This window comes from Protomyctophum bolini (assembly GCF_963924005.1).
Source record: "Protomyctophum bolini genome assembly, chromosome: 9".
Lineage (NCBI taxonomy): Eukaryota > Metazoa > Chordata > Actinopteri > Myctophiformes > Myctophidae > Protomyctophum > Protomyctophum bolini.
This window is the reverse complement of record NC_137870.1, coordinates 33,235,698-33,250,927: the sequence shown is the minus strand read 5'-3', so window position 1 is coordinate 33,250,927 and position 15,230 is coordinate 33,235,698. Positions and strand designations below refer to the sequence as shown.

Genomic DNA, 15,230 nt, shown 5'->3' with positions numbered 1-15,230 from the left:
TGACCTGCTAGTTGTTTCTGCCAACACAAAGTAAAATCATCAGCTTTACCCATTTGTAACATTTGGTGAAATGTGTACAGCAGGGTGTTTGTTTGCCACGTTTCAAAGCATCTTGACAGATACAGTAGGTATGCTGTGGGTATTGTTACAGTATGTCACTGCTGCTATTTTTCTGTCAACAGTCAAGTTTATGTTGGTGGAGATTTCGTTTTTCCAGTTCACATCTCATGCAAGTCAATGTCACCCACTTGCCCTCAGCAGAAGCCCTTAAAGGGAGCTCTGCACATAGGATAGAGTGGATCATGAAAGTTGCATGGAAAACCTCTTTCTTCTTTCTAAAACAGAGACACTCTAGCCGCGGATTAATCCTATGTACATGCCAACTTAAAACAAAGACCATTTGATATTGTCCTAAAAGCTGCCCCATCACAAATTATAACATATATACTGTACTAGACCGGTGGCAGTTGGGCACCAGCCTACTTGTGAACAATAACAAATTGAGAATGCATAATAACAATATAACCGGGTGTACCCATTGTCAGACTACCCGTTGTATCTGTTTGCCCAAGTCCCCTTTATCCCATATGTCCTTGTCTCCCTTTTATTCCCGTATCTGGAGAGCCCTGATGTCATCAGTGTATATGCCCATATATATGGACGCGAGAGACACAGACACACAGAGATTTCGCCTCCACATATGCGCATGCATACAACATGCCCATACAATATTATGGGCATATCAGTCGGATCGGCAGTCCTGGATAACCGCCTCTCCGACCGACTAGACACCATGCAGGCACCGCATTAGCCTGTCGCAGCCAGACTTCATCCGCCCCTTAATGCATAATATGCATATATGCCCCCACGCAGTGCAGCACAGTGGTACATTAGTATCGCAACGCAAGGCTAGCACCGCACTCCCTCGGGTCCTCTGCAATACACAGGCCGGGTTTGAAGTCCATCAGTTGGACAGTTCTCAGAGATATATGTATGACAGATACGCACGCACGTATGCATGCACACACGCACAGTCGCACACACAGAGAGAGAACAAAACCCACAAATAAAATACATCATAATGCCTTTATAGGACCAGTCACCATACTGTGTAGAGAGTAATTATAGTTTGTTTAACATTTGGCCGTAGCTGCATTGTGGCTTGGCCGTGGCTGCATGGTGTGAAATTGATCCCTTTGGAGAGTAGCCAGTGTTCCAGAGGAAATTATAAAGGATTTTAGGATACTGCCACTGTGCTACAAAGGGCAGAGAATCCTCAAAGAGAATTAGCTTTTGGAAAACGCCTTACTTACATCTTCTTTGGTTTGAAAGTCCTTCTTTACTCATTTCAACTCTACTGTACAGTATACTGATATGATCTGAATAACAGCAGCCTACACCATATACAGTATAAAAAATATCTATTGTGTATTGGAACAGGGTGTTTTTGGTGTCTTTGCATATTGTCTGATTTAAGTTCTCCTTGTTTTCAGTCCTGAAAACAGAATATTTTAATGTAAATAAGTTAAAGCAGCCAGTCATACGTAGTAGTTTCTTGTGGAAATTTAACAAATTTAGGCTAAAGGCCATGCATGTTTTCAATGGATCTGTAGCGCTTGTTAGCCTGATGGCGCCACCATCCTTTTTCAGCACACGCTGCCACTTTTGTGGTTCCGCCTCAGAGTGCTTTGTGTTCAAATTAGATCAACTTTTCAGCGAGGCACTGTGCTCGTCAATGTCAGTTTTAATGAGCTGATCACAATAGAGGTAGTAATTTTAAGCTGGTTGACAGTACATTTGAGGAAAGTATCTAAATATCTACCGGTAGCCGCAATCGGTGTATGAATGGGTGAATGTAATGCCTCATCTATGTAAAGCGGCTTGGATAAAGGCGCTATATAAATGCACCATTTAGCATTTACAATGAACATTTTGCATTTAGTAGGGCTTGGAAAAATGTAACTAGGCAGAACAGCCAATTAGATGGCTGCAAACACCTGGTAAATGTGATACTGAAAAAGTATAATGTCTACCCTCAGCAATGTTTTCAGCAACATCAGAAATATAAACATGTTAATTTAATTTAAATGTTTTTAAACAAGGAGGCAGGGCCAGATTTCCGAGGAGAATTTTTCATTTTCAGGCATTTCAACCATTTCAGGCAAATCACCTTATTAGTCTGCTTGCTTGCAATTGGCTGAATATGATGTATTTCAATGTATTCAAACCCTAGAAGTACAGAAGTCAACTACTTCTTATGGAGCGAGACATCTCTCCGCTATGTAGATTACCTTTGCTAATAACGTGGTAGGCTGAAGGCAAAAGATGAGATAGGGTGCACCTGTAGCTAACTCGTTATGGCTGATTAGTGATTACAAACTGTGGTTGTGATCCCGTGTCGTGCATAAAAAAATATAATCAGACTAGACTCATTTCCTGACCTCAACAAATCACAAAAAAACACGGCATAATCACTTTCTAAAAAGCATGTATAAAGTAATCTCATTTCAAATGGCCAGCTTATCCACTTTCTTGCTTATCTTAATAAAATCGCAGGGTTTGATTCTGTGAATTTGTCATTTTGGATGAGCAGCACGTCAAAGTGATGGGTGGACTGACTTGGGTCCCAACAAATCAATATAAGATTGTGTTGCTGTCTGGCAGAAACCTTGTATGTCCATATTTTATGTAAACGCCCTACTTCATCATACAAAAAAGCAGTATAGGCAGACAGCAAATGTAAAATGAGGAAGTCAACAGTATAAGTCAACAGTATACTGAGAGTAAAAATGGTTATGTACTACAATGAGTATGGTAAAATATATCAGTAATTGTTCAGTTATGAGTACCCAATTGTTGCATAACAACACAGGAAAAAAAGGACAGGTGGACTGGACAGTTTGGGTAGAGTAAAAGTCAGCAAAAACACCAGTTGAACAATCGAGATAAGATAACTTCTGGGAAGCGGTTTGGCTCTCTCATGGCTAGAAGCCAAAGCAATACACAAACTGAGAACTGAGAATCGTAAAGGGAAATATGGCAAGGTCAAGGAGCAAAAAACCAATGAAGCCAACAACAGGATATAATACTGTATGAGCCTGGATGAAATGATTAAGTCAGAGTGTGTATCCTGAGAAGACCTGAGGACTCAGGAGAGAAGATTTAAACAGAGTCTACCCATAGCTTGCTCGTAATCTTTATACATGCATGTTAAATAGATACTATAGAGCACTGAAGTCTGACGTCAATATTGCTAGAGGGCACTAAGTCCATGGGTTTGTGTATTAATTTATTTGTATTGTAATCCCCAGGGGGGTCTTAGATCGCCTCATATACAGTAAGAACTTTTTGAAAAATAAACAAATCATCCCGGCGGTTTCACAAATATGGATATGAAGAATCAACTGACTGAGAGAAAACGCTAATGTTACTGCTGCCAAATTCGTTAAACCTTCGCTAGAAACAGACTGTATCAAATATGATTGACTGACCGTCTTAAACGATACAGAGACACCTCCCCGACAATATCGCAGACAGTTTGTTTATTGTTGGACCACCATTCTTATACGAGACGATTTTAAGATGACTCAATGTTATTCTCCATTATTCTCCGTGTTATTCTCCAAAGGTGAGAATTTGCACTATATGATTTGTCACGTTCACATACTGGAATTCAACAAAGTCTCGCTCTCTCTTTAAGGCAGTGAGCAAAGCTTTTAGATGCAATAACAAACCTTTTACTTGTATTTGTTGTGTATGTTTAAATACTAGCTTTATTCTTTCCAAAGATAACATCCACCTTGTTCAAAAGCAGGTGCAAGACAGTGACAAATGCATGCAGCAGTCATGAACAAAGATAAATGAACAAAGATCCCGCTCAGCAGGTTCAGTTTTATTTTAATTGACATGACGTTTGGGTCCCTCTGGATCTTCTTCACACTCTTTATGAAAGTCCAGAGGGGCCGAAATGTCACGTCAATTTAAATAAAACTGATGCTGCTGAGCAAGAGCAGAGTGCGGGATGTTTCTTCATGAATCATTGTTCATGATTGATTACTTCCGTTTTAATAATTAAAAATAAGTAACATACTCGTGCTCATAGACACACACAGGTACACAGGTACACAGGTACACAGGTACATGGACATTGCTGGTTGTAGGAGTGGTTGCACCACTCAAAAATAAGTCATAATTATAGGGTTCGCCAGTTATACAAATGGGTGGGCCAGGCCCATTATCCCCCTTTCTAGCCTTTGCTTTCCATGTATCCACACTGTTCATTCTAAATATAGCATAAAGAAGATATATACAGTATATATCAATTTTTTCTTCACCAGAACTGTCACACATGGATGCTTGTACCTCTTTCTCAATGTATAATGCCACAGAAGATCATTTAAGTTAAATTGTAAATTCATAAATCATCAAATACAGAATGTATGCAAAGTGTCTTGAGACAACTTGTTGTGATTTGACACTTTAATAAAATTGAATTGAATTGAATTGAATGCAATGAGACAATAGGTATCGTAAATGGTGCATTTATATAGCGAGTTTATCCAAGGCGCTTTACATAGATTGTGCACTACATTCACCCATTCACTCACACATACACCGATGGCGGCGGAAACCATGCAAGGCACCAACCAGCACATCAGGAGCAATTAGGGGTTCGGTGTCTTGCTCAAGGACACTAACTGACCCTGCTGTTTGTTTACACCATTGACCCCTGTGGCTTATGCTCATTGACCTATTGACCCCTGCAGATGCCGCCACACACACACACACACACACACACACACACACACCGCTCAGTTCAGACTTTTATAGAATCCTGGTCAATAGTAATTTACACAAACTTATTCTGCAACAAAAGAGTTCGATCTTGGGGGAATGGAGTCAGTGTTTTAGAGTTCTGAGGTCTCTAAAATATTGAAATGCAGATAAACCGTGGCACTGCGATATAGTTAATCAAACCTTGTAATAAACCTGCTATGTGGGGTATTGTTTCAAGAACCTCAAGGCGGTGGGGAATTATCAATGGGTAGATCTTGTATGCATTTGAGATACATATCAAGTAATACAAGCATCAAAGCCTTCTGTAAGTAGAAGCTATTACATGGATTTAGGCCTGTTGCAGATTTTCAGCTAAAATACAACAATGATCTCCATTTGTGTTGCTTTGAGCTAGGCTGGCTGCTAGGGTGTTTATTACTTAAACATCATAAATCTTAAAATCATGTTTTTTGCAACAAACTTTCGCATATGCGGTGCCCCCTAGGGTTAAAAAAGGAATTGCATTTGGCTGTCGGTTGATTAAACCACCCTCGGCATGTCATTCAAATTAGGGGTGGATTGGCCCCTCCCACTAATTGTGGAAGGCGATTATGGCCAATACGGATAGGTCCAGAGATCATGTGTACCGATGTTTGTGAGATTTGGACAAAATCTGTAGGTGGAAGAGCAAAAAGTGTGTTTTGAAGAAAATTATAAATGGTGGAAAATCTTTCTAGTCGCAAATGGACTTACGGTTCAATAGTTATAGGGCAAAACGTAAAGTGCTCGGTTATAGCTCCACCGTGAAGCTGACAGATGTAATTCTTTTGCAATACATCTTTGTAATTATTACTCCTCGCCAAGTTTTGTAAATATACCGCTTACGGTCTCCAAGTAAATAATACTTGAATGGGAGTTTTCGAAACTTCTCCATTATAAGTGAATGGAGAAATGTAATAATTAATACATTTAACAAACGCACAAACAAGCGTTACATTTGTTGCATTGAATTGCTTTGAGATGCCCTGCATAATGGAATGAAAGAACAAATCCCTCTGAAAGCATAACCAGTTAAGAGGATGGCAAGAGAAATATTCTTCAGTCTGTAGACTTCTCAGTCTGAGATGAAGGGTTCAGCATTTACAGTACTTTGTATTAAAAGCAGACAGCTCTCCAAAAAGGGCAAAAACAATGCAGAAGTGTCAGGCTCTGTACAACCTGCTGCACGGCACCTAACCTTTAATGGACAGCAGGCAGTTGGTGTAGTCTAATGTGGAGTCTGCCAGATATGTGTTTTCGTGCAACAAATCAATGTGAAAGGTTATAACAGGACATAATATGAAGCATTACAAGGGATATTTTGTTTTCTCAATATTATATTGTACCGAGAACTGAACACACAGTTTATCAATTTATAAATACTATATATAAATAGCTTGCGATGGGAAAAAACACTATACACTTTTGGGTATGTGGCCTAACCGCTGTAAGATATTATATTCTTATGCATTATTCAATGGCACTATAGCTATGATAGTGTTATGCATTTCAAGTTTTGTATGAGAGCTTATAGGCCTCTTAATTGGTTTCTTTCCTGCTTTCTCTGACGGCCTACAGAGAGACGCCGTTGAGGTAGAAATAGAATAGCATTAATAATGATCAGACGCAGCACCTGAAAGCCCATTCTAAATCAATGTCACCTCCAGGTAAATGGTAGACGTTGCAATTAGTAGTGTACATCCTCAGTGAGTGGCTGGCCATTATAATGTGCATATAGCTATAATTTCCCATCTGCATGATATCATATCTCTTCCTTTAAATGCTTATCTAGAGGTATTGACACTTAACACAAGGAACAACAGTTTAAAGAGGTGCCAATGGCAGAATAGCCACATAACAAGGGTTCTTGAGTGACACAGGTGCCATGGGTAATATGGCTGTCTAATGACCCACATCCTCCTCAGTGGGAAGCAGAGGCCGGCTAGCATACCTCCAGGTTCTACTGATTAGGTGTTGTACCTTATACTGTATTCTCTACAGAGATTGACATGCATTTCCCAGCTGAATATTTGTGTCAAGCCATTAGGAGCTCGATATAAGTCAAGTTGTGTTCATGAGCCTTAATTGTACATACCGCTGGGCCCAACTGGTGTATCATATATCATGTCATATCAACCCACATTCCACACAGGGTTCTTGGAAGTGATTAAGAGCACACTAGGGCCGGGGCGATATGACAAAATCTCATATCACGATATATCATTTTTGGCTGTGACGTAAAATACTGCCGTAATGCTTGTTTTGCGACACGACGACATAAACGATAGAGAACATTTTTCACGATAGACATTTTCTATCGTCTATACGATATATATCGTCATATCGCACAGCCCTAGAGCACACTACGACCACATCGACATTTATACAGCGACAAGAGTCTCGCTCTCTCAGTTCTCCCACCCCCCATCCCCCCTCTCTCTCTCGTGACATCCATGTAACACCTACCCTTAACCACCACTACTGCTCTCTACACTTTATCATCTTATGCCAGAAGTAGTCCCATGCACTCAATCTGTTGAGGGGCAACAAGGTGCAAAGTTCCATATTTAGATTTTGTGAAAGTGAAAATTTGTGTTGCTAATAAATAAATAAACTAGTACAGTACGGTCCTCAGAACACATGCCTGTTTGTCTACCCAGGGATGTGTCAGTCATGGGGTGCAGCTGTCAGGACACAAGGACATTTAGTTTGTGTGACAGACGGTGCAACTGTTGGAGGTGCGCTTCATAGAGGCCCCTCAACATGCGATTGCATGATTAGATGTTGCGTTCATGATTAAATGATCACGCAAGGCAATTACAGGCAAAAGGTATGGAGAATCAAAACCCTGTTTGACAGTCATTGTCACATCGCTCACAAGATCAATTTGTGCCTTATTGGTGGAGAATAATTACATTTAGGCAATAAACAAACAGTGACATTTGGAGCGTTTGTGGCATCCCCTTTGTGGAAGTGAAATCACTTTTGGCTCTGCGTTGTGTAGAGGCCCCTCTAGTTTTACTTTGGTAGGCTATAATTCACTAGTCATGGAAGTATTTAGTGCACAGTGCAAGTCAGTGCTCTTTGCTCAATCCATATCTTAGACATTAACTGGTGTATAAACAAAAAATATTTCAAGCTTTTTGTGGCTTGTACAGTATGTAACTTATCTTCAAGTTTACTTACTTACTTTACAATTTGTACAATTTGTGATTTTCTTTCTCCCCCGATCATTCAAACTTAGCGATCAACTGACTGGCTAAGAGTCTCACATTGACTTGTGTATTGAAAGCAATAGGCTATGTGTCCCTGTTAAAGTCAGACATGCTGACAGGACAGTATTGTATCAATATCAGATAGTCAGCTGTTTGAATTTCAGAAGGTTTTTTTATGTCTTATTCATTAACCCCTTTGAATGCAATGCAGTACTCTTGCACATCTTTGTACTTTATATTTCATTGTTTATTTCATTTCTGTAATCAGTGTAGAACAAAAAATATTCACATTGACTTAACAAGTCCTATATTGTTTTCATTTCACTTTTTTCCACATTTTCACATTTCATTTCATCATTCTCATGAGGGTCCGTTAAATGAGGTTCTACTGTACTAAAATACTGCTTCTTATTCTGTAGTTTTGTAAACACACATGAGAATAACACTTTAATTTCTCTCTGTGCTTTGGTGTTTATTACATCTTTCATCTTTTTGTCTAGTTTCATTAAGCATATGCAGAAATCCGTTACAGACGCTTTGATAATCCTTAGATTCTTTATTTTAGGCAAAAGGCCTCATGTTTACTTGTCAGGGGCACAGCTTCAGTGAGGGCGGGGGCTGGGGAACTCCAAGGGCTCATCCAGCCCATCACATTGAGCGTTATTGAGCGTTAGCACAGAGCACTATATGTACTGTATATCTCTTGCATACAGTACAGGAAAGAGTCAAAATTACGGACATTGCAGCATCATAGTCATCATAAGAATCATGTTTTTGAATATCTACAACCAGATCAATGAGTTAATGAGCTTGTAGATCTGCTTAATTTAGATTTTAGAGCAGTCGACTACTAACCATAACTGTAACTGAATTGCTTCTGTAGTCCATCATTATAGGTTTATCTACCAACAGATGTATGTATGTATGCATGTATGAATGTCAATGCATTGTTGTGGTCTCAGAATATACAGTATTGCTTTTGCTCTTCATATGATTTTGAGAATATTAATATTTTATTCATTCACATTTATTCATCTACATGTGTGCTGTGCACATACACATGTTTATAACCACTGACTGAACATGCAAATACAATATATCTTTCTTTTTTTTTCATTGTAACTGACCTAGATATAATTTATTAAAAACAATCAACTGCAATTACTTCTATAATTTGATTGTTTGTATAAATCATATATCTTATACAAGTGGTTGGGCAGGTGTTGTCAAGGTGACCACAGCATTCGCAGTGCACATGTCTCATGTCTCAGGGGGTTTGAGTGTTTGCTCAGACCAATGAAAAATCAGGGGGAGCATTGCTCGTCATTTTTGTAGATGAACACAAAGGTGGAGATAAAAACATACTGACTAGAAAAAAGAACAAGCAAGCACCATCTAAACTGCCCAAAGTAGGTGTATATTTTGTTCACCCACATCCTCCACCTGTTGCCACTCTAGATGAGCCTGGCATAAGCAGTGATTCATCCCCATAACTATCGTAATCATCATCGGAGTCGTTATCATCATCGGAGTCAAGGAGAGATTAACAGGTACAGTACAGTGCCAATTTTTCAAAATATTCTAGTCACTTATAATGTACACTACAGTATTTCTCATTATTGTCTCCACCAGGCCAAAGGCATGTAGAGAGTATGTTTTGCACTCAGTCCGTCAGTCTGTCCGTCCGTGTGTCCATCCGTCTGTGTATAGCTAATCAACGGCACCGTGCATGGTGCATTTATATAGTGCCTTTATCTAAGATTTACATAGATTGTGCATTACATTCACACACCAATGGCGGCAGAAACCATGCAAGGCACCAACCAGCACATCAGGAGCAATTAGGGGTTCAGTGTCTTGCTCAAGGACACTTCGACACTAACTCTGGGGGAGCCTGGGTTCGAGCTGGCAACCTTGCGGTTACAATCCAGCCCACTCTACCCCTGAGCCACCTCCTTTCTAGTTTTGTGTTCCAAAATGAGATGGTCCCTGTCCATGGTGCTGAACTCTTACTCTCTAAAAATGCAGTAAGGCTTGTGAGCCCTGCAGTTACTGTTATACAGTACATGAATGATCGTACTGTATGTCAACGTATTATAAATCAAGCTTATAGGACCGTAATTTGTATTTTTATTCTTCTACATAAGGATCAATAGCTATTATTCTCATTTTTGTAGCTGATAACCCTGTATCAGTCCTTATTTCATAATGCTAACACATGACATCAGCACCCTGAGCAGCTGTTGTAACACAATGCAACAGACTGGCAAGCCAGAGAAACCCCATTAATCTCACCCTGTAGCCCGTAAAGCAACCTAGAAAGCAGAAACCTCCTCACACATCCACTTTGAATCTCTCTGTATTGGCAATACTATACATGGAGATGTTGGCAAATGGCAATAATGCATAACATTTATAGAGTTCCCCAGCCGAATTAATTAGGAAAACACATGACGCCAGTATCCAGAGCTTCTGTTAACATCCTGCAACGCTTTCAAATGGCTGTGAAGTGATGAACCTCGCTCAATGCAAATGCTAGTAAAACAAACTGTTAATTACAGTTAATTACACAAATCCAATAAGGCTCAAGGATATCACGCCTAAAATAAACTTAACTTACGTTACACCCATTCCAAAAGTAACTTTTGTTAAACCATTATAATGCACCATGCAATATGACCTGGCATTTAGAAAACAGAAATGGCTGTCAGCCAGGTCACTCTGCTGATAACCCTGACTTTAACAGTTTGACAGCCGCTAATTGTTTAATCAAACAATCGTCTCTGCTTAATACACTAAACTCGCCTTTTGTTTTGTGTTTAATTCGCCGTATTTTAATAATTAAAAATAAACAGCTGCTTTGTCGCGGACCTGGTGACGAGGCCGTCACGTTATGATGCCGAAACCGGAAATGAACCCATGCGCTGGGCTGCTAGGGCTTCTGGGAAATTGAGGCCAATACAAGTGGACGGGGGGGTTGCTCCCGATCCGATTCCGATCATTTGAAAATGACGTGATCAGCCCTGATTTCCGATCACCCTATCCAATCGGGACAACCCTAATTTCAACATATAACTGTGAATAAAAGTTAACCAAGCCCCTGTGACCAAGCAGGATTGCTTTGCTCTCTCCATGAAACTCTGCCAATTTATAGTGTGTACGTTTTGAATACTCCTAACCAACGAGGCACCTGTCAGAGAAAGGAACAAAATCCAGACCGTGTGACACCTTTTATGTCATCTTACTGCATAATTTCTGACATGAAGCCCACCGCTGAACAAGAACATCCAGTCTCAGTAAGAGTAAAGTAGGGCGTATATGTGGAAGGTGCAGCTGCTATTCAGGGGTTTCTGCTGTATAAGTAACACACATACTGTACTGCATGCTCTGTACTGATATAGCAACTCAACTGGTCGATGTCCCGTGGTATCTTGAAAAGGTGCAGATAATGCCACGCGGGATGACTTGCCCCACCTCTGTGTAATGGATTTACAACCAAGGTATCTCCAATGCCCGCATGATGCATCTCTCACCTGACATATCTTTAAACGACCTTGCAATGTTTAGCAAGTCACTTTTCAAAAAAATCCACACTTTCAACTGCATTACCAGTTACCACGCAATGTTACTTTGACTCCGAAGAAGAAATAAAGACATCATAAACTGCACGGTGTTGGTTTACTGTCAAGTACGTTTCAAGCGTCAAGTGCAGTATCAAGAATCATATACAGTATAGTACATGAATGGACAGATCCCTGGCAGGTATAGTCTTTTAAAATATTAGATATTGTAATTGTAAATAGTAAAGACGTTAGACCTAATTTACCATACAGACAATTTGCATAATGTAATGAACACAAATTATGAGAGGAGGAAAATAATTATTGGCCAGGCCCAGCAGTCATTCACTGTGCAATAGCCATGCAGTCATACAGTGTGTGTGTGTGTGTGTGTGTGTGTGTGTGTGTGTGTGTGTGTGTGTGTGTGTGTGTGTGTCCTCTAACACACATTATAAGGCCTATTCCAACCATATAGGCTAGTCTAGAGCAGCCTACTAGGGCTATAGGCAGGCTACTGTATACCGTCTGATATATCTTCCAACCTCTAAGTTTGTTCAACACTCATCTCGATATATTGGTAATCCGTGGGATAAATAAGTATGCCTACAAAGACTGGTAAACAGTCTTGTTAGCAATCAATCAGCATCACTTGGCAAAGCGTTATTATTCTGCACTGATGAAACTGGATTCCGCTGCTATTAAGTGAAAGTCGGGCACTCAGCGTCGTGCTGCTGATGCAGACACGCCCGTGCCGTGCCATAGTGAAAGCTTAAAGCTCGGCTCATTCAAGTCAAGTCGCCTGCGTTCGTTCGTTGTAGCCTGGAGGCTTACACTTGTCACCATTATTTCCCCCTCCCATTTAGGTATCTTAAACACATCACAATGAGACTATGACATTATCATTGCGCGCGCTTTGTGTTCGCGTATTTCGCCGGTTCCTTGTGGTAATTTGATGTGCCACATTCCGCTAGATGTTTAGCAGTCAGTCAGTCTGGTCCCCACACAACCAATAAGCAAGCACATTGCCGGTGCCCTGTCCGGCTGTCCCTGACAAACTATAAGTAGGCTATATGGCCCAAATAGGCATTAATTAATGTCCAACTCATTTGATCACTTATACGCGTGAGATTAGCAGATTATTCAAAGAAACAAATACGTCAAATTATCAAATAGCCGATAGATAGATAGATAGATATAGATAGATACCGTAGATAGATACCGTAGATAGATAGATAGATAGATAGATAAAAATATTCTATGTTGTGCAGGCAATATAGGCACTATAACAACTTTACCTATATGACAGTTCCCACATCACCCACCGTCAGTATAGCCTTTACACTTTCACATGAGCCACCATATCCAAACCAGAACTGATAGCCTATCAGTGCACACTTTATACGCTGCACGCATATTAACAAATAGTTTATACATTTTGCCTAGTACTTTCCCTCTATGCGGCATAAATGGCCACCCTAGGAACAGTCAGTCTGTGAGTCTGATGTGAAGTAGCTTATTATTACTAGCTTTGGCAATAGCATGTACACTCAACACTCAACATCTGTCTGCCGTAGGCAGCCATGACAATTATTTACAAAAAGTGTCAGATTAACAAAAACTCCATTGTACACATGTTATTATTGACTTACCCCAGCCAATGAAAGTGGGCTAATACAGCAGATGTTGATGGGTAGGACCCATTGAACATGATTTCCACCCTCCAGACATTGTCTTAACGCATTTCGATATGCATTCGCGATGGTGCACAATTGATTCCGCAATCATAAAGTCTTCTTCTTAGCCTTGTTTCACGATATAATTCAAAAATCCATTGGACGTGAGCGACAATAGCCTACGTGAAAGTGTCAGCAGGAGACAGTAGACAATCTCCCAGTTACCTGCATCGGGTTAAAGACCCCACCTTAATTCCAGTACGATCCAAGAGATGAAAAAGATGAGAGCCAGCCGTTAGAATGAAAAAGAAAAAGAAAATCCAAATCCAAAGCTGTTGAGTCCGACGACATGCAGCGTCCGAAGGGTAAACGCGTCACTATGTTAAACACTTAGCCCATTGGATTGTGTCACAGGAATATGCTGCTATACATATATTTTTGCGATATGACGTTTGGCTCGAATGGGATGTAAAATCTGGATGTAAATCTGTAGTTTAGACTCATGTGAAGCTGTTCCCTCGCCTCGACGCCACTGAGACAGACGCATTGGAGGTTGGCGTCAAATTCAGACACGCACACGCGTCGCACGCCGTCTTATTTTCCAATCGAAATAGCCTTATAAGCGTAATATCGTCAAGGTCGAGAACTATACTGGTGAACAACCTAGAGCGTTCCCCACTGATTAGGCTATAATGTGGTTTATAGACTAACACACGCCTTTTGACTATTGTTTTGTTTTCCGATACTGAAGCAAATTTGTTGTCGTAACTTCCTTGTCTGCAGCGCATTGAAGGAATCCCAGTTATCCCACCCACGCACACATGTTTTGTTTCTTCTTCCTAATAATACTATGCATGCCCATGCGAGCAATTAGTTACATGACTTGGTTTGTCCACTCCTTCAACGAAACAATGCGGTCGATTTCTGCGGGCGAGGTGGAATACAATCTTGCTGTGTACGAGAACAGGCAACCTTGCAATGCGTCTACATGCAGTCAGCATCCTTTCACTCCCACCTGCCTAATATGGGAACGATATCATGAATACATGTTTCCATGCAATGATTGCAATCATATCTGGGGCAAATGCAGAGGAGAGCAAATAAAGTGCAATGGACATTTGCTGTTAAGAAACAATATTGGCACCTTGTGAATTGTGCAGCATTGCAGCACTGTGATGTAATTTGGGTTTTAATTAAACCTACAACACGTGTGATTTAATTCTACTGTAATGACACAATTTGTGGTCAATTTGCAACACTGCTGCATGAGTTGTACCAATTGTTATACTTCGGGATAGGCCAGTATGGACCAGCACAAATGGTGCTGCATGCACTGAGGGATTTCTTTGCTGCTCTAAAAGAAAATGAAGAAAAATAGCAAAAAAAAAAAAATCCTGCCATGTCATCAGCATTATTCACAGGAACATAACATAACATTATTTCCCCTATAATCTGAAACAATCCTTGTATTACAATTGGCTACAGCAGCAGTGTGAATAATTTGACCACCAACAGGATTCTGTCCCCAAAACAATAGATGGTTTGTGAGTGTGACAGTCATGGCTTAGACTCAGAGGGAAAGAGGGCCACCCGTCCCTATAAGCAAGGTTTGCTTTTGGGTCCCCTTCACTCTTGCAGTGCATTTTCACTCCACAGAACCTGAGGCTGAAAAATGTCTTATGGACGGTGTCATGAGCAAACTATAGGCCTAATATATGCAAAAACTAAAAGACACTGCAACTTGCACAGTATTAAAGGGATATTTCACTTTCAAACATTGTTGTGTTATTTCATCATCTACTCAGGCTTATGTGAACACCAACACCCCGGACAGTTTTTAAGTTACTTGATTCAGTAGATATTTGATATTCATTTTAGCTGCCTCGCCCCTTCCTATATACAAAGTACCAACCCATTGTAACTTGCATCTTCATTTTAACCATGATAGATTCATCAAAAACACCCGT

At 40.3% G+C, this 15,230-nt stretch overlaps 2 protein-coding genes across 2 annotated transcripts in view; both read right to left on the bottom strand.

The window, feature by feature from the left end:
• lrfn1 (leucine rich repeat and fibronectin type III domain containing 1) overlaps positions 1–13,999 on the bottom strand; it is a 129,068-nt gene extending 115,069 nt beyond the window's left edge. Inside the window, exon 1 of the mRNA XM_080772803.1 lies at positions 13,240–13,999. The gene's annotated coding sequence lies outside the window, so the exon portion shown is untranslated. The remainder of the gene's footprint in view (positions 1–13,239) is intronic.
• Positions 1–15,230, bottom strand: part of LOC308321830 (dixin-A-like) — a gene marked incomplete at its 5' end in the record, with an annotated part of 169,414 nt that overhangs the window by 139,547 nt on the left and 14,637 nt on the right.